Source organism: Phalacrocorax carbo, chromosome 19 (assembly GCF_963921805.1).
Source record: "Phalacrocorax carbo chromosome 19, bPhaCar2.1, whole genome shotgun sequence".
Classification (NCBI taxonomy): domain Eukaryota; kingdom Metazoa; phylum Chordata; class Aves; order Suliformes; family Phalacrocoracidae; genus Phalacrocorax; species Phalacrocorax carbo.
In genome coordinates, this window is record NC_087531.1 from 1,422,781 (window position 1) to 1,443,953 (window position 21,173).

Below are 21,173 nucleotides of genomic sequence, written 5' to 3' on the forward strand. Positions count from 1 at the left end.
AAATTTTTAAAAATAGCTCTGTTACTGCTGAAATAAGTCCTGTTATTTCCATGGCCTGCTGTCCTGAGCATATTACTGGCGCTCTCAAACCTTGGAAGTGTTTAACGAGATAGGGCTAAGCAGAACTGTAACCCCGAATATTTACCGAGGAATTCGTTTGTCCCGTTTCTTTAAAGAATGAACTCTTGCAAATGGAATGCTGCTGTCTGCAAGGTTTATTTTAAACTTTTTCCTCTTCTGCTCAGAGGAAAAACAAAGCCTGAGCAGGAATGCATGGCTGTGTAGTAACTGGCCCTCTGAACGCCCCCGACTGCTCAGCAGCCCGCTCCGCTTGCTGCAGAGTGCCGCGCTCATGTGCCGTGCTGCGTTGCTCCGTGCTAGCCGTCCCTTGTTCACCTCTGCTCCTCCTTAGATCGATGAGCATTTAAGGCATTTCACACTTAAACTTCACTTACGAGCAACTCTCTTTACAGGGCTGTGTGGTCTAGGGTTGCGCCTTCCCCCGTGCGAAACAGCTTGTGTCTAGATGCCTCTGCGTGAAGCTGGGGCGCCGGGCTGCTTTCTGCCCTCCAGCAGCACAGCTGCTAGCAGTGCTTCCCATTGCTCTGCTCGGAGACTCCAGAGGAGCCGAGCTTTGCAGGAGTGGCTGCTGGCCAGACTTGGCCTTCGCAGGGGCTTTACCCTCAAGCGCAGTAGCACGGGTCCTGTCACCTGCTTTCTGCAGCTTTCGAGCTTGAAGCAGAGGTCCCTTGAGGTGTGAAGCAATGCAGGACATAGGGAAGGCCCTTTCGGCTTGCCTTTCCTGCAAGCCTTCCCTTTTTAGGACTTAAAAAATGTTCCAGAGCAAGTTGCCAGAACAGACTTCCTAGCAACTTCACAATTAGCGATGTGCTTCCAAAAGCAAATGTGCGCTGGCTGTGGCAGCTGTTACTTAGCAAAAATCCTGGGCTGTGTGCTGGAAAATGGCAGCAGTTCTGTGGACAAGGAAAAAAGAATCTGCTCATCCCTTGGAGGATTTAATGGGGAAAAACGAAACTTTACAGGCTCTCTCTGTACCGTGGATATTTTGCATTGGTTATCCAGATGCAATTGTTTGATAATGATTTACTATTTGCAGGATATATTTTTAGAGACATGACAAAGTCTACCTCTGGACCAAGATCTTTTGCCTATTATTAGAGTACTAAGCAGCAGAATTAAGCCCGGCATTGGTTATCCCATTAAGGTTATTTAATTCTGAGTGTGTCCCGAGCAACTTCACCTTCAGTAATGTGTTTTTCTCCCTTTAACTTCACTAAGGCGCCAGCCCTGGGGGAACCTGAACTTCTGGTGTGGGTCTGTGTGTCCGCGGTGAGGAGACGCACCACGCTGCACAGCAGGTCATTAGCTCGTCATTGCAGCGCTGCTCTGAATCACAGCCTCGTGCCAATGCCTCTCGGTGCCGCTTCGTTATCTGTTGGTCAGCAGTACCTGCCAGTAACGCTTTAATTTAGCCCCGCGGTACGGCATGTAACAGTTCCCGGGTTCCTTCACTGGGGTTCCATCAGGTGTCTTAAAAGGAGCTTTTTGCTATTTGACAGCTTCATTTTCCATGAGCCGCTCTGCGTTACCTAACGGCGCTGAACGAGGTCGCATCGTCCGCTGGGCCAGAGAGGCCAGAGCTCCGTACAGCCCCGCTGCTGAGCTGCCCGCAGCGGGCTGTGCCACGCTGCTCTTCCCGGAGCAGGGCTCCCTTCTGGAAGGGGCATGTCAAGGCTGCTCTGCGCCAACAGCACGTGGACTGCCTCTGGTTTTTTTAATTATTTTTTAAAAAGGCATGGGCTCTTTAGTGCTCACAGTCAACTCTGGTAGCAAAATGAGCAGACTGCAGGCTGGAGTTAGTCTTTAGAGCCTGTGCAAATGCAGTTTTTTTTCTAGCTCTCACTTTAACACCCCAAGTGAGATTGTCGGGAGCATTGCACATTGACCTTCATCGGCAAAGGCGGGAGGGTGGCGTCTTGTTCACACGCGGCGTCTTTGACTTTCACACTTGGCCATGTATTCAAGCGTTCTTTAAAAATCTTAAGGACTAGTAACACAATGGGCAGAAAGATGAGGTTTTGAATCTTGTTTTCCTAAGCTCTCTCTGGTCTTTTCATAGAACTTTATTAATCACAGTTGGAATAGTTGATAGCATCGGCCGCCTGCCTGCTCCGCGATCTGCCGGATCTTGGGAGTGTCGGAGGGAAGTATAGCAAGTTCCTCCTGCCAGTGAGCTGGATGATCCTCGTGGAAAGGCTCTTCTGCAGAGAGACTGCCTCCCACGGAGTTCCTGGCACCGCAGGCTTTCTGGTGGGCTGGAATGGATGATCAGGCTTCCTTCGAGCCTTGCCCTGACTTTGAGGGAACGTTGGCAGCTGCAGGCTCCGGCCCTGGGAGATGCTTTGCATTACCAACTGTTGCCGCTTCCAGTTAGTTCGGAAAGGAATTCCCCTCCTTGCTGCCCACACTCACTTCAAGGTATCTCTTAAAGTGCTGGTACTTGCATTGCTGGCCGCTTGCGTGTTCGCAGAGCAGGCTTGAGCAGGGTTCTGGCCCGCACCGTAAACAGGGCAAAGGTCAAGAAGGTCCAAATATGACAAGGTTTGGTTTTTTTTTCCCCAAAACCTGTTGGTGTGATGGATTCCCATGATGAGTTGCTCTTTCTAACGTGAACGGTAGAGCCGCTCCGAGCCTTGCATGAGGACTTTTAGGTTCTTTGTTCAGGCTTTGTTGCCAGCAAGCGCTGGGGTGCAATATCCGCCTGGAGGAAATTGCAGCCTGCTTATCGACTGTGTAGGAAATGGTACAAGTGGGAGATAGGGGGTTGTCTGCTGTGAGCCTGGCTCTCTGTGCACGGGGAGGTATGCGCTAAATAATGCATGCTGCACTTAATGTATCGGGGGCCAGGTGACTTAGTGAAGACCTTTCGCCAGCTGGGAAGTGCTGGCCGGCGCAGCCTGAGGAACGGCAGCAGCAGCGCTCCAGCTAGTTTACCTTCTTGGCTCTGGCGGTCGTGTGTTCGATGTCAGTAAACAGGAGTGTGTGCGGTCACGCTTTGCTCCGCGAGCTCGGTCACGCTGCTGGATACCATGTTCTTTACCTTTGCACTGGGAGAAGCGTGGAAGGAAGGAGGGGGCAGAGTTTATTCCAGCACGCTGAGGTCAGGCTTGTTTTCCCTCTTTGAGCAAGAACAGACCAGCCCCTGGAGTCAGATTCTGCAAGCCTATAAACAAAACGCTGGTTTCTGCGGAAAGCCAAAGATGGTATTGTGTTCATCTGGAAAGTCGCTGGGTTGTTTTTTTTTCCCCTGCTGCAAACTGTTCCCTGTGTACTGCCAGTTCAAAAGCCTGTGCGGGAGAAATGCTGATGCCGTTAATGGGGCATAGTTTGGGGTCTCTGCAGAGCTGGCTCTGATGGCAAACGGGAGGAGGGGGAAGCTGGGAGGAGCCCAGGCAAGAGGCTGATCCTGCAGCAGTGCTGGCTTGTGCTGTGTTTGACTCCAGCCTCACAGGCAGCCTTCTCGCAAGGGGCCTGCCTACAGGCATGTCTCCTGCCCAGCTTACAGAGGCCACAAGCCAGTAGCACAGAGGTGGACTGCCTGGGATGATGAGGTGTTAAATGTCCTTGTCAAAACTGTAGGTGTGTGGCAGGGAGGGTGCTGGTGGTGTTCCCACCTGCTGCATGGGAGCTGCACAGGGACTGCCTGCAGCTGCAGATGCTTCTGCTGTGGTTCCGGAGTACTCCTCAAATGGTAGTGCCTGCAGAAAACCTAAACATGTCTTCAAATGGTGACTGATTAAAAATTGGCAGTCCAAAAGTCCCCGTGTTGCTTTTAAAACAACAGGAAAGAGCGTTCAAGACGACAGATGCATGGACAAAGGTTCAGGAAGAACAGTACAAATACAAATAAAGAATGTGTGTATCGTCATTTCAGGTTTTCACTTCAGTTACAGCTTCAAGGCTTCATTTAGGTGAAAGGTAGATTGGATTTTGGGTGGCTTGTCTTTTAAATGAGGCGTTGAGCTCCCTCCTGCAGCTTGGAGGTGGTGGCTGATTCCTGTAGCAGCTTGGCATTTATCAGCTCTTACAGAGCACCAGAGGCACTTAAACAACTGCACATACTTCACGGGGCCAAGCTACTTGCTATTTAAATCTGCTTGCAATTTAGAAGCCATAATTATTTTTTCATGCTATGAAATCACATATAGTTGGAGGAGTTGGGAGGCAGTGGAGTGGGGATTGCAGCTGAAGGCTGCCTCAGTGCAGGCTGTGATTTATGGGGGCAAGTTCTTCTTTTTCAGCAAATTAGTAGGATATTGGGAAAGTAATCTTCATTCCTTTCCCTTATAAAAGGCCCATGATCCTGTATGGAAAGGGCTGAAGAGCATATTGACTTACTGAGGGTTGGAATTCCTCCAGACTGCTCATCGCACTCCCTTTCTGCAGAGGCTTATTAACCTGTGCCGCAGGGAGAGGCAGGAGCTGCATCTCCTTGCGATGGAAATGCCTCCTTGGAGGCAGAGCAGGGGGATTCTGGAAAGTGCTGCTCCCGAGGACTTGTTTTCCCGTGTTCCTGATGGCCTTTCTTACCTGCAGGACCTTTCAGATACTGCTGCGCTTGTTTTTCAGCTCCGCAGCCCTGTGTGTGCTCCTTGCCTATCTCCCATACTTTATTTTGGGAGGGGCACGCTGTTTGATTGACAAAATCCCCTGAATTTCAGTCCCTTTGGGTGTATCACTGAATTCTGAGCAGGGATCAGGCAGGCCTGTGCTGCTTTAGCAGGAATGATCGCAATGAGTGAGGCCCCAGCTTCGGCATTTGCTATTTGGGGCCGGGAGGAAGGCGCTGGCTCCTCTCCACCTGCTCCCCCCGGGTGCAGCTCTGCTCCGGCTGAAGCCTCGGCGGGGGCCGGGGGCTGCCTCGAGGCGAGCGGGTGGACGATGCTGCGGAAGGCTTCACTCGAGCGGGGGGGACGTGAGGATCGGCCAGTGCCTTGCTGGTCGTGGAGGGATGGGTCGGTGGTGGCCGAGTAGGAGCCCTTCAGAGGCCGACTGCAAACCTTGTGCCGTTTGCTCTGTGTCCGAAGTGCTTACGCTTTTACCCCATGCTCCTTTTTGGTCTCCTAACCTAATACAAGTTGTTCTGTTTCATAGTAAGGCTTTTACTCTTGCTCTCATCTTCATATTTGTGTGGATAGCTGGCACTCCGCTCTTGTTTGGAATATAGTATTTATGAGAATTGCTATTCTCAAAAAAAAAAAAAAATTAAATATTGATTTTAAAATGATTGTTTTGGCAAGAGGGCTGTTCCTCACCCTTTGATTTCCTGAAATCTGAGGAAGATGGAGGTGAAAGGGGCAAGGCAAGCCATGGCCTAAAACCCAGTGCAGAGTGAATGACGTGGGTTTTACTCCTTTTAAAAAAAAGTTGTTTGTGTTCAGACAGTAAGTGGAGAAAACAAGCAGGGTTGGATTTCAGCTCAGATGGATTCTTGGAATTCGGCCCTAGCTCTCGCTCACAACGGCTTTGACTTCAGTGTGGTAAGCTGGGCTGACCGGAGGGGGTTGAGCAATGTTTTACTGGTAAGCAGGAAGGAGGACGTCCTGCGGAGCCGTGTAACTGGTGCGGCAGGGAAGCATCCCAACGTGTGAGAAAGCTAAACACGGCTTGGTTTTTCTCAGGCTGTTCTTAATGCTTGCTTAAGGCCACCTCATTCCTAGGCCTTTTTGGTTTTGTGCTTATTTCTTGAAAACGAAGCTTGCCGGTGCATCTGTGTTTAGCCAGAGGACTCTGCTGGCTGCTTTGCTGAAACACTGCTGTAAAGCATTGCCCCGAAAATACAGAGGTGCAAACACCTCTCCCTCTCCTGCTGTGGGGGACATAGGCTCAACATCTGGACTACTACTGTGGTCCAGTAGTTAGACTGCAGTGAAATCTAGAGCAGAATATGTAAGTGAACTCTCATCCAGCGGTTGGAGCATTAGTTCTCTGCAGGTTCACATGCCACGCATTCAGATTCAGCTCTGTGGCCTCCAGGTTGTGCGTGTTAGTTATAAAACCAAATGAAAATGGGCTCCCTGTCCACGTGTCTTTGTTGTATGCGATAAAATAAAGATGTGTTTGGAAACGCAATAAAATTCAAACAAATCAATGTTAATTTTAACTCATACCTGGGACATTGAGTTCTGTGGGCTGGAAAATTGACATCAGTAAAAACAGGCAACTGCAGCGAACGCAGTGCCTGCCCTATCACTCTAGTCGTTGAAGTAAATATTGCTGTGATAAAGTTGCAGCCAATGGAGTAAAATACATTATTCCAAATTACAACTTTGTAATAATGCACCATCTGTTTAGTGCATTAGTGATGGATCTCCTGAATTCCCATTTCCCTTCCAGAAGGAACCACAACTGGGATCCCCGGCAGCAAGCGCACCCTACGAGACGGTAGCCGAGACTGCTTCACTGCAGTAAGAAGGTGAGCAAGAAGGACTCTACCCTTGTGCAATTTGCAGTATCGTTTCGTCATGAATTTACCTTCCACTGATGGTGAAGTTCTACCTGGTACAGAGGGAAAATGCCGCAGCAGGTAACACCGTCGTGGTGGCGGCCCTATGCCAGGGTGCTCCTGCTGGTCTGAGGCAAAGGCTGGTGATTAGTCGCCGCCCACGTGGAACGACGTTCTGCTCGTTATGTAACAGTAATCCACCTCCTTAATTAGGGAAGAAGATCTATAGATTCCAAAGAAGACATGTCCCTCTTAGTCAGAAGGCGTGAGGTGTGTGGGGGAGCCTTTGTTCTTGTTGGGAGCCGAGGGAAGCAGCAGCCTTTAGCTGCTGTAGCTGGATGATGAAGTTCAGTTTCCTTTTTTTATCTGGCCTTTGCTGGAATGCATGTACTTGTTAACGGGTAGCACGCGAACAGGAGATGCTGCAAACGATGGCTTTTTCATTCTGGGTAATAGCGGTTTTGCTCTGTGCTGGAATATTAGACGCCGCAAACATCCTGCTCCTCCCTGCCCTCTTAAGCAGTCAAGGTAGAGGCAGGAGATCCCACACATGATTTAAGGTGCGTGCCTCACTCGTCCTGTGCTGGTTTCTGTCACCTTTGGCCTCACACTGATCCCAGTGAAGCTGTTACTTTCGGGAAGCATGTGACAAGGCAAAACCGTAATGATTTTTGGTCTGCTGAGGGCAGCTCTTCCACGTCACCTTGTATTCCATTAAAATTATTAAATTGTGGGCTCCTATCTTCCCTATACAAACAATCAACACTAAAACATCATCTGGTAGTGCTGACTAACAAATTCCATAATTAGTGATCTCCAGTTAATGAAGCAGCGTGGTGATTAAAGCCTCATGACTTTTCTATAGAATAAGTAAGTTAAATATCAATTGTGCTGTTTTAAATTGCCGTGGAGCTCCATGTGATCTCAGAGCACAGAATGAATCGGTAGCATTGGTCTGAAAGTTTTAGACCAGTTTGTCCATTTTGTTGACGTTTTACCCTGTGTGCCTCCAAATGCAATATTTAAATTTGATTTAAACTAGAAGGATGCCTGTAGCTGTAGTTCTTCTGGTAAGCCTGGCTGACCTCACTGCGTAAGGGAGACGGGCCACGCCGGACCAGTCAACTGTAGTGGGCTTGAAGGAAATGAGTGAGGTAACGCATGACATTCGGTCTGCTCTGACTTCCTAGAAACAGCACTCACCAGTGTGTTCCCACTACTTCCTTTTCCAAAAGAGTTTCTGCAGTTTTTCACACAACTTTGCCTTCACGTATCTTTTTTCCCTTCCGGGGTCTGGAAGCTCATCTGCCGCACGGGTGGCGGGGCTGCGGTACCACGCGCGACACGTGCGGTCAGGTCTAACCGCATCCCAGTTGTCCGTCATTACCCTGCTGGTCACCAAATGCTGACTTTAAAGCGCAGCTGCTTATGTGAAATACTTAGAAATTTTCTCGGGAGGCTTTAAAGACATGATATCTGTTGCTGCTTGGAACACTGAATAGCTGAATATTTCCCAGGGGGATACGGACTGCGGTACATGAGCGTTGCTGTCGCCTTTCTCTGGTCACCTCCGTCTTGGCAGCGAAATACTTGGTGTGAGTGCTTTCTGTGGAGCCTCAACAGTCCCTTTGTGCATCAGCGGTCCTTTTGTGAAACCCTATATTTCCTGTCCCATGTGTGAAATACCAGCAAGGTAAAGGAACTTAAGCTTGGTGAGATGACAAACCCATAGCTGAGAATAGAGTATCTTGCTCACGTACCTCTGTTGTCCGATTATCTTTAGATCAAGGGTGCTGTATTTCAAAGAGAAGGAGCGTTGCTTGCTTCTCTTAGTGCACCCGTTAGAATGGAAGGGGCAGGAGGCTGAGCCCGTGTTTCAAACCTCCCTGTCTTCGGGAGGCGTTTGACATCCCTCCCGGGGGCTTTGGGGAGAAGCGGGTCGGGCTGATGCTGCTTCGGGGCAGGAGGAAAAGTTGGACGGATGACGGATGGTTGCAGTCACTCAGAGGAGTTGAGATCTAAGTGACTCCAAAGCCACTGGTTCTGTGTTCCCGTGTGTGTCACGGCAAGGCTTTTGGAGGTGGAAATGGTGGCTAAGTGCACACCTTTGTGCCTCTTGGGTATCTTCTAACACCCAGTTCAGTGGGAAAAACTGCACCTGGAGTAACTGCCTGCAGTGAGCCGGTCTGAACTGCAGAGGTCTCTGTTAGGCCACCTAAGCCTTTGGAGTAGCTTGAACTTGAAAGCTGTTGTTATGCTGTGGCCTTACAAACTTAAATAATGTTTATACATTTTAATAAAACGGACTGTCACGCTACCATTGCCTTAATCACAGCTGCAGCTGACGGTGTGGTCCAGCCAGCACAGCGGAGCGAGGCGCTGCAAGGGCACGCTGCTCCTCGCAGGTCTCCCTGGAGCACTTGGAAGAGTCAGCTTAGGCTTCGCAAGGAGGAGGATGGCTTTTCTTGCAGCTCTTAGCACTGGGCCTAGCTCCGCAGAGCGGTCCCGATCTCGAGGCGCCTACAAAAAGCGAGGTTTCTGCCACCTCGCCGTCCCAGCGGCGGGTGTCGGCAGATGGCAGCACCCTGCCCTGCGCCCGGTGTTATTTCTGGCCGGGAGATTCCTCAGTCCCCTGGATTCAACACCACAGTCTAGACTTACTGACAGACAGGATTCTTCTCCTGTTAGGTAAGCAAGATGTAGACGCCCATTATGCAAATTCCCAGCCATAGTGTCCCTGTGTAACATTTTTCAGATTGTCTAAATAAGGTGCTGTTTCATACAAAAACTTGTAGCAAGGCTTTTGGGTGGCTTTCAGCTGCCTTGCCCTCTAGGCATGATTTTTTTTCCTTGAAGATAGCTAACCAGTGCAGACGGCGTGCTTTCTGCCCTTAGCAGCTGTCCAGAAGTGGAACAGGGGGAAGAGGCAGGCTGCAGAAAGAGCTCATGTTGTTCAAATAAGAAACTTAACAGCCAGTAGCTCTTGTCCCCGTCACTGCAGGGCTGTTCGTACCGGCATCTGCGTGGCTTCGATTAGATACAACATCATTACGCAGACTTAACAGGCATTTTTTGGTCTCTGAGCACTGTAAGCTTACATCCTGGGGAAGAGCAGGGTTAAGGGTACAGTGACCCAGTGCCTTTCCCCATCGAGCTGTCAGATCTGGCCAGAGGTGTTGCCCCGTTCCGTGGCTTGTGTAACTCATGCCCTTGGTGCCCTGGGCTGAAGGAGGCGAGAATTGATCACTGATTGTTCCAAGTGGCTGAAAATGTCTGGTGTGTTTACTCTTCCCTTTTTTTTTTTTTTAAATGGAGAAATTAAATGAGCCTTTTAGGCCTGATGACTGCTGACTTATTCTTGCAGCTGTAGACCAGAGAGGCTTTTGTCCCATACTTGTTATACAAGCACTAATTTCTGAGCACTTAATATTTCTTCAAATATTTTATAATGTGATTCTGTAACTAATATCTGTCTTTCTGCCCCCACTTTGAAGTTGTTTTAGACTCTCCAAGCCTCAGAGCATGCAGTTTGACACGAATGGCTGGGAAGAGATGACTGCAGGCTCAATAAGATGCTCGTTGGGTCGGCATCTGGCAGCCAACCAACGAGGCAGATTTTCAAATTGCTGTTAGTACTGCATGGTGATCACATCTCTTCTCAAGAAAACATTGGAAAGCTTCCTAATCTTGAATTCTCTGCGCAGGCACGTGATTTTCTGGGAATTAGCTTGAATGCACTGCAGAATGGTTCATAAATACCTACATGGCCTAATATTAGATAATGGAAAACCACGTGCAGCAGGGGTTCTGTCAGTTTTCTTCCTGGTGGCCCTTCAGCCGGCCCTGGTGGCCTGTCTGTTTATGCCAGCAGCTGCCAGCTTTGTTGCTTCTATTCCTTACCTATCTAAGAAAGGAAAAAAGTCTGTACTTTTAAAATTGCAACGTTACCCCTGTTTTGCTGAGTATTATTTGTTTTGGGGTAGGGTTAATTCTTTAAAGTGTTTGTTTTAAGCTGTTTTCAGGGGCAGTGATAACACGCTACACCCGTGCTGTCTGCAGAGCTGCGGTGTTTGGATGTTCAAGCTGATGTTGACAGCCGGGAGTAAGACTTTGTCCTTTGCTGCCCTCCCGGTGCTGGGTGGGACTCTCCCTTCCCGTCATGCGGGCTGCAATCCCATCCCTTCCTGCGCGGGAAGGTTGTCCTTCAGCCGCCTTCTGCACTGAGCCCTGAAATGTGCGCTGCATGCTAACGGCTTGGCGCAGCCCCCGACTGCTGCCGATGACTTGCAATACGTTCTTTCACCTGCAGCTTCCCAATAAAACTGTGCTTTTTGGTAACTTGCATGAGTTAAAACGTCTGCCTGCTTCCAGCAGCGTTATATAAACCACCTCGAGCTCGCCTTCTCATTTTGAAAGTGTATTTTAACATTTCTGCTTTAAGATCTGAGATAATGAAAGGGGGTGAGCGTTGCTGAGTCAGTTCTTACTGGCTCTGGTTTTTGTCCTTCCTGCCCTCCCACACGCTCCACCTGCGCACCGAGCTAACCTTCAGCAGCGACAGCCCCCGTGGGCTTTCCTCCGACCAGCTAGCAGTAAACAGAGCCTGCTTTCCTATTCTCCTGCTCCTCGGCCCCAGATAACAATCGAGGCTTTTTTGAAAGAGCCGCAGCTGAGGAGCGTTGGAGGTCTGGAAAGGAAAAAGAGGGTCCTCGATGTTTGGGCAAGCCGCTGCTCTGCCCTGCCTTTGCCAAACTGGCAAGCAGCCAGGGTAATGAAATCAGCCTTTTCCTTTGAAACACCTAAACTCTGGGTAAACATGAGCATACCCGTATGGCCGTGCCCAGCTGCAGAGCTGAGGTTTCGTTGTCTGACAGTACTGTACGCAACGCGGAGGTGCTCGGTGTTGTCATCTGCTGGCCCGGGAGCTGACCGAGTTAGTCACCCATGAGTGAGCAAACCTGACATTTGTTTTGGTGTGCGAGATGCTGAAGGACATGCAAGACATTACCTGTCACGATGGAGATGATATGGTGGCATCTGTGGTACAGGTCATATAAATATCGGATTTGGTTTGGGTTTTTTAGAAAACGGTGGTGCTCCAGCGCTGCTCACGGCATCGCACGCAGTCAGCGAGCCTCAGAGCTGGCCTGTGCTAGGCCAGGTTTGTCTGGCTCATAATAAATTCTGCGAAGCTTAGAGCTGCCTAAGCACTTTTCTATCGATGTGCAAAAAATGCTTACTTACTGTGATTTTTAAACTAAACCTTTTATTTTCTGGTGAGATAGGCAGCCCTGGCTGTGGGCTGACTGGAAGAAGGGTTCAGTCCTGTGTGAACTTGCAGACAAGATGAGGAAAGGATCTCTCCTGCTGTGAAATTCGGCCTGTTTTGAAATGCAAATCCCTGAGAGGGTGCAGGGGGTTTAGGTAAATAATGCAGCTGACCATTGTTTCTGTAATTGATTTCTAGCTTTCTAGTGTGAAAGCCCTCAATCTCTTATCTGAATCTCATTGAATTTGTGCTTTCGACTTGAGGAACAGAGTTGCCTAGGCGTATTGTCATTCAACAGGTTTGCTTGTTCTTTATCTAGTTTTTCTAAGTATAGATATATGTAAAAGTGCCTAAACAGCAGTAACTTTACATATTTCCAGCTGGTTTCCCATCCCAGCACAGGGTGCACATACAGCTGCTCTCTTGCTGCTGTCTGGACGGGCTCGCATTCCTCAGCCCTGAGGCCAGCATTCCTCTGCTCCTCTGCACCGGCTCATTTGTTTAGTATTTGTTTAAATTTTGAATCCCAGGACTGTCTCCAGATCACTTAAGCTACCAGACACCTTTATTAGCTGCACACAGAGCCCCCGCCCTCTGGCATTTTAAACCTGGTTCGGAGTGATTAAAATAAAGTGGATATTGGCAACTTTCAGTTGCTTGTTGCTGGAGTTCACTGGAATTAATCTGGAATCCCCAAATGCCATTTGATTGAGTAAAGGCAGTCGCAGTTTGCTTATTGGGCACTCAGCTATTTCAGTTAAAAATCTGAAAGGAAAGTTGCTTTTTTTAAGTCCTGATGGCAGCTTGGACTGGAGAAATCTCCTCTGTTTTGGGTTTCTCCTCCTCCACTCCCTGTATGCAGGAGCTCATATGCGAGCTGTTCTTTCCTTAGAATTCAGCTTTTTTGCCAGTGCAGCCCATGGGGTCTCACTGTTACACGCTCCCAGCTGTACAAGGCCACGGGGAAAATGTGTGTGCAAAAGCATCTAGGAGGAGCCAGATCGGTCCGCAGTTTGGGTGCCACGCTTCTAAACCTGAAGAGCATCTCTGCTTTCCACGTATTGCTTCGCTCAGCGCGATTTATTACTGGTAACTGATGCAAACGGATGATCCGCATCCCCCGGGTCAGACCAACCTTTGTCAGGGCGGGGGGAAAAAAAACCCCAGCCACCCCAAAACGCTGACCATACATCCTGTTCCTCCATGTCTTCGAAGTAAGTCTGAACTCGGTGCCGCCAGCCTGGCCTGGAGTTGAACTAAAACAGCAGTGTTGGAATTCTTCATCTTTTTAAGAGCTAGACATAAGTGGGTTTTTATTAAGCTGGACTTTCTGTTTAACCGTGAGGACATGGGCAGGACCGTGCCAGGTGCGGTAAATCATTGATCTGGAAGAAACGGGCACCCCCAGTACAAACGAATGAAGAACTTGAACTTTCCTTGGAAGCCTCCCGCTTGAATATTACCGTAGCCTGATGATGAAATGTAATCGATTCCCAGCGGTTGGAAGCGTACCAGCAGGTCTCTGACCGTTAATAGCCAAAGGTTGGACAAAGCCTGATTTAACCCTGTCACATCATCTGTCCTGGGAGCTTCTTGAACCTGAATCTCCGGGGACTTGGCTTTGCTGCTTCTGGCTTTGGCTTCCGCCACTCTGAAGTGAAGGGATGCTTTGTTTCCTCAGCAGGTCTCAAGTCTCTTTTGGCGTTTCTGCAGACAGTCCCTAGCCCGGGGACAGCTTTGGTTCTACATAGAATACCTGCTAAGAATAGCTTGGTAGAGCATCTGCAACAGAATACAAAAAAACCTCAGTAACACAAGGATAGGCAGCATCGTCCAAGAAATTTCCTTATAAAGTATCGCTACGGCTGCAAAGCCCTGCCAACAGGAGTGGCCCGCGCTGCCAGTAATGTCTCTCCTTTTCCGTTCCCTGTTGCAGTAAAGGCTGCGCTTCTGCCAAAGTCACACCCACCGCACCGTGATCGATGCAAAGCGCCCAGACTGCCAGAGATCCGCAATATACGGATTTTTGTGCCCGACTTTGAAACTGGAGATGAGGGGAGGGTAGTTCTGCAGAGGAGTTGTGGAGGGCGCACGCTGCCAAGTGCAATCCTGTCGCAGCCAGCCCCTGAAACAAAAGGAAAAGACTCCTGAGCGGGCCCGACAGCACTTGCTGCCCCTTCTCATTGGCTTCAGTGTGGAGGGAAGAAAAAAGCATGAGTCACGTAAACTGCTTTTACAAGCCTTTGCCTCTGCAAACCTGTCCTGCTCTTTATTTTTCTTTCATTCCTCAAGGAAAGTGGCTAATGACAAATTAACTCCCAGCTTTTGTGGGACAGCAGCTGAACACCCAAGCTCTCCTTCAAGCTCTATAAGAAACCTCTTTCTTTTTTCTGAACTATTGCACTTGAACTAATCGGCCCAAAACATTTGCCAGGATGAAAGCCTCCAGCCTAGCCCTAACGCTGCTGTGGTGGAGCTGGTGGGGGTAGCTTTGGGCACGCAAGCTTTGGGAAGCTCGGATCTGTCAAGAGTGACCAAAGCTTGTCATGCTTTGGCACAAGGAGAAACGGGAAGTATTTTAGGGCTGTCCCCAAGGCGCCTGGTTCTTTTTAAAAAGAAAGGAGAAGAGCTCAGAAGGCAGCGATTCGGCGTTTGGGCTCGTACCCTCCGGGGTTCGGGCGTCTGCAGCTGAAGGAGCCGCCGCTGCCGTCCCTGCTCGGAGGGGAGATGGCTGGGGTGCAGGGCTGGGGGCTTTTTTTGTCGTGGCTGCGTGATGGAGCAGCCATGGAGTGAAAGTCAGTCATCTTTTTTTTTGTAGTAAAACCTCGCGTTCAGCAAAAATGGTTACTCAGGCCGCAAACGCATTATGCGGGCGTTTGAGATAAGCTGTCATTGAAACCTTTAGGTTGTCTTGAGCTGGTTTTTTTTGTTAGTGAGCTCCCTACTGACAATGAGGGTATCTTGCAAAATATTCGGTGGTGTTTTTTAATGGCTTGAAATTATCTCAGTACTTTTTGCAGTGTCATGTGAGATCTTGCAACAGGTGATCTGTAGAGGAATAATAGTTAACTTCTGCATTGTGCAAAGGATTTCTTTTGGTTAGCTGCTGGCCGTTGTGCAAGCACATTTACAGCTTTATCAGCATCGACAAGAATCCTGTCTCCTCTGTGACAAATGCTGTTTTCTGTCTGTGTCTAAGTGCTTTGTTAAAATTTACAGTGGCCTCACAGGAAAAGGTCAGTTGTTTTCCCAAGGTTGTGCAGGAAAGCTGGTGTAGGAACCTGGGCTGCAGTCTTCAGGTCTGTGGTTTCGCCTCGAGGCTCTCCTTCCTCATTGCTCACTGTGTAGCTCTGAAACAGAGGGTGAGAGTGACTTACTCAGAGGACCCACTTATTTTTTTAAACTATACTGTGTGCCTCTGCAGAAGTAAACATGACTAACTGTTCGCTGAGACAGGCATTAAAGCAAACTTTGCTCAGCAAGCGTGCTGGGGAATGCTGTGGTCTTGGAAGAAAGCTGGCCAAAATCAGGTTGCCCTGGTACCTTCCTGGGGTTGCTGCTCTCAGAGTCAAGCTGACAGGTGAATTTGTGCCGTCTCTAGTGCTCGTGTTTGGGGAAAAAAAAAAGCAACCAAACCACTTCCAGCTGCCACAGCCTCTGCTCAGGGTTGGATTGTATTGGGAACAGGACAGGACTTACTGTTCTCCACTTGTCATTTGAGCTCAGCGAGGTGCTCAGATCATTTTCTCAGACGCTTACCCAGCACCGCTTAACGGCACCTGATTGTTCAGAAGGTCCCGCTGACAGCTGAGTTATCACATTTCTCCCCACAGTCTGTAATTTGTCAGCGATGACCATTCTTCAACGTCCCTTCTCTTCACTTCTTCTACACCCGAACTTACAAACCACCTTTCCTTCCCTCCTGTGTGCTCGAAACCCTTTTCTAAGAATTTTCATTTCTGCAGCATGTGCAAAAGTCCTCTGCATTTTTAATCGCACACAATCAGCAGTGTGCAGCCAGGCAAGGGAAAAATTCAGATCGTGGCGGTCTCCGTGTATGGCGCTTTTAGTGTGATTGAGATAATCCCAGTTTAATATATCAAAAAATGACCTGGGGTGGCCTCCCAATTCTCCCTCTCCAGTGGCCTTATTGGGGTGTCAGTCTCTAAGAGGTACCGTAAGATATTATGATTTTGTAACCCGTTTTTTCCTTTCCTTGTACCTCTTGCCACCTTCAGTGTTAAGTTTGTATCAGACTAAAATCTGGCAATATGGACACGCCTTCTGTCAGTTTTCCACGACCTGCAGCCTGACCGTGAATTTTCCTCTGTACACAGAGAAGAGACCGTGAGACTCCAACATTGAACACCTTTGCCGCAAAAATTCAGGGTAAAGGTTTGCTTAGTTGGATGTTTTGGTTCAGCAGATTTGCTTTATAGCCCGCACCGAGCTACTGTGCGGTATCTTCTCTCACGATCACGAGTCGCCCTGAAAACATTCTTTTGCAGCAAACTTATCTGCACCGCAGGTCTCCCGAATGCATTCCCAGCTTCTCTGCTCCTGGCTGCCCTCCAGCCAGGTCACGCTGCATGGCTTACAGAGACGAGCCTGTTTGTGTACCTGTCTCCTTCGCTGCTCTGGCGTCGTCTCGACGCGGTACCACCCCTCCGCTTGCACAGAAGGCTCGTGCCTAGGGAGCTGGGGGCCTCTATAGGGCCATGAATTTTTGGGCACCCTGAAGCGATGCGTGAAGCCCTTTGGGATGGTCGCAGACCTCTAGGAGACCGGAGGGATGGAGAGAGGGCACCCTGGGGCCACCAGTCCATTATACCCATTGATAGCACCCGCTCTTCTAATTTTCCCAAAGCTGGCCTGTTAGTCCAAGGATATCTTGCTATTTGGCTGAATCATGGAAATAGGAGAGGGGAGAATTGATGCAGGGATTCAGGTTCAGTGTCCAAGACAACACTAAGGGCTCTCTGCTCTCATCTCCCATGGTTAGCTTGAACACGTGCAGGGCTGTGAGGGTGCGATCAATGCCAAAAATCCGCTCTGTTACAGCGTGAAGTGACGTGAAATGCTCGGAACAGATGTGACAGATGCTGCAGTTGCAGCGGAGGAGCAGCTGCACGCAGCGCATGGAGATACGCACAGCGTATTTATTTTTTTGCTGGTGGAAACTCTCGTCTTCCCGTCGCTCTCAAATCTGATGCTTTCTTTGGTTTGTCTGTCTTGGTATGGATGATGCTATTTGTTCTTCAGAGGAGTTGACACCTCTTTGTTTTCGGTAGCTTTGGGTGAATGACCTTTGCTTTCCCACAGTCAGGTGCTGGATTTCACAGCTGCCTTCACCAGAACAGGTTTCTAGCCGGTTGCCATTTGAGCATCGCATCTGGGAAATGCATTACTGGGTAAGAGTGGCTTGAAATAGGGTTCACAGGCCCCACAAGTTCAGTTTAAGGAGCCCGGCTGGCTTTGGAGAGCTTGGACCTTGGGTGGAAAGGGTAGTCATGGTCCTTCGGGGACCCTGAAAGGCAGCAGGAGGGCAGGTGAGCTGTGAGAGCTCAAGATGAGTTGGAGTAAACTGCCATAGCTGGAGAATGGGAACGGTTGCTCCGTTGTTTTTGTGCCAAAACAACACTGGGAGTCTCCCCAAGAGAAATAAAATGGCTTGGGTCCAGTGTTTACTATTGGATGGGGAAGAGCGGTGATGTGCTTGCAGGCCGTTCACACGGCCGGGGCTGTGTGAATCATCTCGCGCAGTTACCCAGCTCGGCAGGTCATCTGTCTGCCCGGCTTGGCGCTCCTCGCCGTCTCCTCCCTTGCCATTCCCACGATGCGAGGGGAGGGGGAGAAGAGGTGGTGAACTCGGTGAGTTTCCTGTGGTTGGGTGACTCAGTTAGTACTCAGTTGTGTTACTAAAGCTTCTCCTGTGTCACCAGTTGATCTGGCCTGAGCACCCTAAAACCTGCGGCTGGGTAGAGCCTGGTGGGCACGTGGAGGCAGCCGTCCCTGCAACGGCGGTGCCGCCTGCAGCCCCTGACGATGCTGCGCTTCAAAGCCCAGGTCCTGCTCATCTTTAGGGTGCCTATGAATACACCCTCACAGTTCATATGAAAACTGTCCCAGAAAGCAATTCCCTTGGCTTTCAGTTTTTCTGAAAGCTGAATTTATCCTGTTTGAGCCTCAGCCCGCTGCTTCTGGTTTTGATGGAGCCCGGAGGTAACAGTGCATTTCCTTCCAGGTACGCAGAGTCCCTCCACCCTGGTCTAAACACCCTGATTCCTCCAGCAGCTTTAGCCTGCAAGCGGTACCCGCCTCCTCTTCCAGAATTCAGAAGTAGGAAACTTGCACTTCAGAAAACACGGCTGCGTTTCTGCCATTTGATTTCTCTCTTGTAATATCCAACTGCTTTATTTTCCCTCTAACAAAGAGCAGAACTGATGAGGGTTGTGGGTGATGTGCAGCTAATGGTCTCTAGTTAATCCTCACCCCTTTCTTCCTGTTGCTGTCAGGGCTTGCTCCAGCCTCAGATGTTCAGGGGCTGTAATAATTTGGCTCCTTCACACCACTGCTCCTTCTTAATCTTAGACTGAAATTAATAGAGGAATAGATGCCATTGTTCTGATCGTGCCTTGCCTTAATACTTCACCTGGCAACTAAAGTGGTCAGAGGGAGTAGCAAAGCATAAGATTGAGTAAGAATAATAATATTCCTTAATGTTCTCAGCTATTTCTGTGCCTACTGCAGAATTTTAGTGATGAATATAGTAGTTCACGCCTGCAGCGTGCCATCTCCTCTGGCTCAAATCCCAAGTGAAACTCCTGTCCCTGAGCATCTCTGGTTTACAGAAAAAGCCGATTGAATTTCTTTATAGTCGTTAGTTTACAAACGTATGTCACAAAGTTCTGTTTGGGCAAGGATTTATCAACCTCCAGGCCCTGGCATCTTGCTCCTGTTCTCTGCAACAGTTTGCTCCGTTCCCCGGCGTAACCTCGATGCCTTTGCTGTGCGCGTTGTCCTGCCAGTGACACCGCCGCTGGTCCCCGCGCCGGCGGCTGCTTTGCATTCTGCAGGGCTGGCAGGTCGGCGTGGCGGGGAAGCCCTGGGCATCTGAAGACATGCGACTCTGTTCCCAGCAGCGGTTACTCTGGGAAGCGCAAACATGAAAGGATTAATGGCAAACAGAAATGCTATTTACGTGGTTCCAAGCAGAGGGCGGGGGGAGAAATACTCAGAACTGCAGCCGTTGCTGAAGCTCGGTTCAGCGCCAGGGCTGTCTGTATCGGCGGCTGGCCCGGCTCGACTTCGCACCAGCGGCTAAATCAACAGGCGGTTCGGTTTGATGGAGTTCCAGAAAGGGCCTGAGAAATAGCTTTTTTTTTTTTTACTGTGGTTGTGTATTGCTCTTACTGCCCTGACGTGGAGCCCTAAGCTCACGCTACCCGCATCTGGGCTCCCACCCGGTACACGGCACAGGCCGAGCGCCCTCATCCCGCTCAGACTCTGTAGGGGAGTGCGAGCGAGCACCTTAATTCAACAGATTGATGCTTGAGTTTTGTCTTCAAACGTTTTTCATAGTCAGGCTGTTTATGTGGATGACTTCAGGTGGAAAGATCATGAGTTAGTTGCGTCTTAGGCAGCTTTTTCCTCTTCTGGAGCTGATAAAAGCATGTTCTTCTGTATGAGGAACTCTCCAAGTAGCTTTTCAGAAACCAGTACTGATCCCGCTTATGTGCTCCCTTATAATTGTCACGATGTCTGCAGGTCATTTCACAAGAAACAGGAATATAATGATTTAAAGAGCCCGTGCAAGCTGGTCTGTGTTGTGTTTAGCCTACAAGCTGCTACATCCCACACCTGCAAGTTGCGTTTTGGGTTTGCAGGCTTTGGCCTGTGCCTTGTTGCGCGCTTTGGGGCGGCTCGAAAAGAGACACGGTACAATATTCTGCCGTCCGTGGGAACAAGGGGTGCGGGAACAGCTTTGCTGCCTTCCAGCTCACACAAATCTTCTCCCTGTCAGTGCGGGAAGGCGAGCGAGCGCTGGAGCGTGGCGTGCGAGCTGGCTCATCCCGAGGCAGGACCCACGGGGCGGATTCGGATCGACCGGTCAGCTATTTACCTTCTCAGAGGAGATAAGCAGGTGGAAAGTAGTTTAAGATGGGGCTTGCTGGGATAGGTGGGAGGCGGCAAGCAACATCTCGGTTGTTTGTTTCTCGTAATGAGTTTCCCACATTGTTAGCAAGGCCATAAATTAGATGGGGAGCTCAGTGTTCCGTGGTCAAGAAATATCTGGTATTTTAAAGAGGCTTATTTTGTTGCCAGAATATACAAAAGCATTTGTGTGTTGCTGTGAGTTCAGCAGACCTGGGGCCTTCATTGCAAAAGAAGTTGTTGGGTTTAATGTGCTATTAAGATAAATTTCCCTTGCCCTGGAGAGCCCGCTTGTAACACGTTTGCAGGATCGTAGCTCTGCATGCTTTTGCAAGTGTCTGATTTAAAGACTTGTTCTCTCTAACTGAAAATTTGTTGTGGGTTGTTTTTGCATTCCTAAAGAGGTGACAGCTGGTGGTGGGATCCACAAACATCCAGCAAAACTCGAATTCTCAAGACTCGAAGCTGTTGTGCAAGAAAGGGTGTCCTGTACGAGCAGGCACAGGAGCGATACCAAACCTGAGGTGAAGGAAAGCAGCCGAAAGGCTCCCGTGTGTGCGATCTAATCTTGAACCAAGGGTCCAGCTAGCCAAACAAGCCCAAAGCAGCTGATATATTTATCATAAACAGTATTATTTGGAAAGGAAAATTGGAACTGTGGGGTTACTTCTGGTGGCGTGATGCTGAACAACCCGCTGTACAACTGGAGCGTGCTACATCCTGGGTTTGCCTCTCTTAAAATGTGACAAAGACTTAAATCCAGTGCTTTTAATTGACTTGTTTGCATTCATTAATACAGGGTGAAAATAGCCAGAGGGTAGACACAAGCTAAGGTTGGACTAGATGGTCCCTGAGGTCCCTTCCAACCTGTGATTCTGCGATTCTCTCCGCGTAGGAAGCGAGTGCAGCAGATCGCAGGCTGTCCCCACAAGACCAAGTGGCAGCCCAGTGAAGGCTAACCACGTGGCTGTGCCGGTGGGGGGTTTATTCTGCTCAAGTTCACGGACGCGTTCAGTGTATCTCACCTTACTAGGGCTGCAGGAGACCCAGAGAGAGGACAGACATGTTGTCGTGCAGACCTGGATGTGCTAACCTTCGATGTTCAGTTGAAGAAGCTGTCACTGCGCTGGACTCGCTCAAATTCACTTGCCTTTGAAAAAGAACTGTTTGATTTTTTTTTTTTTTCTGTACCTGCTGCTATTGAACTGCCTTACGGCTGTGGCT

General features: G+C 49.4%; 1 protein-coding gene across 3 annotated transcripts in view; it reads left to right on the forward strand.

The window, feature by feature from the left end:
• Nucleotides 1-21,173, forward strand: part of GNG7 (G protein subunit gamma 7) — an 80,420-nt gene that overhangs the window by 18,346 nt on the left and 40,901 nt on the right. For 2 of the 3 annotated variants that reach the window (XM_064469757.1, XM_064469756.1), the window contains one exon: nucleotides 6,418-6,496. The exons of the other annotated variant lie outside the window; for it this stretch is intronic. The gene's annotated coding sequence lies outside the window, so the exon portion shown is untranslated. The remainder of the gene's footprint in view (nucleotides 1-6,417; nucleotides 6,497-21,173) is intronic. 3 annotated transcript variants of the gene reach the window in all.